The 2,457-nt window shown below is 47.3% G+C and overlaps 1 long non-coding RNA gene across 1 annotated transcript in view; it reads left to right on the forward strand.

Moving 5' to 3' along the window:
- Positions 1–2,457, forward strand: part of LOC106896040 — a 7,977-nt gene that overhangs the window by 778 nt on the left and 4,742 nt on the right. The window lies entirely within an intron of this gene.

Consider the following 2,457-nt stretch of genomic DNA (forward strand, 5'->3'; position numbering starts at 1 on the left):
CCGGCTCATCCCACCGGACGAGGATGTTAAACCCCGGGTTTAATAGTCCTGATGTTTCTCATCTCATCTCACCCCCCCTCTCTATTTCCTCGGTGCCAGAAATCCTCCCGGTGCTACTTTTCTACAGCCATACACCCTTAACGTTTATTTTGGGGCACAATCAGTGCTTTTGGCATTGTTTCGGCGGAGTTGTCCTTGCCCGTGTGCCATCAGCTGGATGGTGGCCGATGTCATTGTCAGCCCAAATCCAGCATGCCCTATGTATCCTAAAGGAAAAGGGACACACTTTTTCCCTTCCACATTCCTGGGTATTTTAGGTGGGGTAGATCCATGTGTTTTCCAGAGACTGGGTTTAAAGGCTCAGAGTTGCCCCAGCAAAGCTGGCCTGTGGCCCTGCTGGGGTGTTTCTTGTCCCCCTGAGGATGTTTCTCAGCCTCATCTGCAAATGAAGCTCTGACACCAAGCGTTGCCCCTGGAGGTGGTTCCTGTGGATGGGGATTGCTCTCACGGCAGATCTATAGGGGCACATGGGAACACTCCTCTGCACCTCTCCCCTGCACCAACCTCTCCCTGCCCACCCGTGCCAGTGCTCAGAATATTCCAGGTCAATGAATCCTTTGAAAAAAACCCACTTTTTTTTCAAACTGAGGCATAAGCAGCTTTGTGGTCACTGTAGCAATAGTTATTCTCACAAGCAATTAAAGCACCCAGCCAACCGATGGCTGGTCAGAGGCAAAAGGTTCTTCCCACCACGAGATCCCAGCAGATGAACCAGTTAAGAGGAACTCGGCCTTCCCACCAGCAGATGAACCAGTTAAGAGGAACTCGGGCCAATTTATTTCTTGATAGATAATGATGGGAGTTCTCACCGGGGATCTGTAATTTTCTATTGATGAAAACCTGCCTTTTCTGATTTGCGGGGTTATCCGTCTTTCTCAACTTCAGGGCTCTTGCCAAATTTGCAGGCAGCCCCGTGGAAGTGCCGTGTCCCACAAGAGCCATGTATTTTAATATGAAGTAGTTTGCTTTGCCCTGGAACCAGGAGCTGCTGCTCCACGCTGACAATCCATAAAAGACCTAATGACCCATCTGAGGAAAGTTAACCAGCACAGTGGCAGAGGGTTTGTTTGGGGTTTTTGTCCCCCCTCCACTCCTGCTTGGGAGTCTAATTTCTGGAAAGGATCTTTGGAGGCAAGCTGGATCTTCGGAGATCTTTTAGTGTTGACTAATTAAAAAGCAAGCTGAAGAGTGGCTTAGCCTTTAAATTTAAAAGCCCAATTTGTCGAGCCAGGCTTTGTTAAAGAGCTGCAGTGTGTTCAGGCAGGGCCAGCAGCCTGAGACAGGCTCCCCGTACCCCACAAAGTGGATTTTTCAAGCAAAAACCCATTATTGCGTTCGCCAAGAGCTTGCAAAAGTGTCTGCTAATCTGAAGGAATTTTTGTCTTCAAACTTAATTGGCTCTGCTTATAATTTAGTGCCATATAAAAGAAAACTATTTACGCCCCGCTGTATTTTCATGATCTATAGTTAACATTTGTGTTTAGCTGGGAGTTACGATCCGGCTTCATTCAGTTTCCTGAGAAATAGTGTATTTAAATGCAAAAATAATCTTTGGAGGGCAGAGCCTTTCTGCGCTGCAGGGGATGAAGTGGGACGGGGAGGATCTGCACCACCACCATCACAAGGGGAGGCCTGGATTTGCACAGGGGGGTCTGACCCTGACCACCCCACACCCAGCCAAGGTGGTTTCTGGGCACGTGTTTCCTCCCAAATCACCTCTCTCGGCTGCAAAAGGGGTTTGCCATCAGAATCATTCCCCACCAGCAGCAGTCAGGGTGTCAAAGCCCCAGGTGTCCCAGCTGAGAACTGATGGGGCTGTCTCAGGTGTGACCAGTATCCCCGAGCTCTCAGCATCTTGCCCCCAGCACCAAGATAAAAGGGTTTTGCATCAACTCCCCAAGATCTTCCCTCGCTGCCTCTGAAACAGGCTCAAAATCTGTTTGTTCAGGGGCTTGAGAGTTCTCCAGCCTTCAAGAGTCTTGTTATGCATTGAACAGCTCTTTCATTTTTTTCCTTTTTTTTCCTTTCTTTTTTTTTTCTTCTTTTTTTTTCCCCTCCTTTTTTTTTTTACCCTTTTTTTTTTTTTTTTTTTTTCCCCCTTTTTTTTTTTTTTTTTTTACCCTTGGAGTGCCCTAATTATACAGAGCATTGATTTTACAATGCATTCATGGATTGATTGTACTGCCACGCTCCTCCCACAGGAAACAGCTTGCACACGAGCACTTTTTGATCTCTCCAAAGTATTCCCTGAGGTGAATCAATGGCTCTTGCATCTTGTCTCTTGCTTTAGTTTAGGGGAAGCTGACGGTGTCTCGCTACTGAAATGAGCTTCAAGAAAAATATCAGGAAGGAGAAAAAGAGAAGGAAAATGATTCACTTTCCTCCCCCCCCCCCCCC

The sequence above is a fragment of the Calidris pugnax genome, unplaced genomic scaffold (genome assembly GCF_001431845.1).
Source record: "Calidris pugnax isolate Ruff unplaced genomic scaffold, ASM143184v1 scaffold50, whole genome shotgun sequence".
In the NCBI taxonomy this organism is placed as follows: Eukaryota; Metazoa; Chordata; class Aves; order Charadriiformes; family Scolopacidae; genus Calidris; species Calidris pugnax.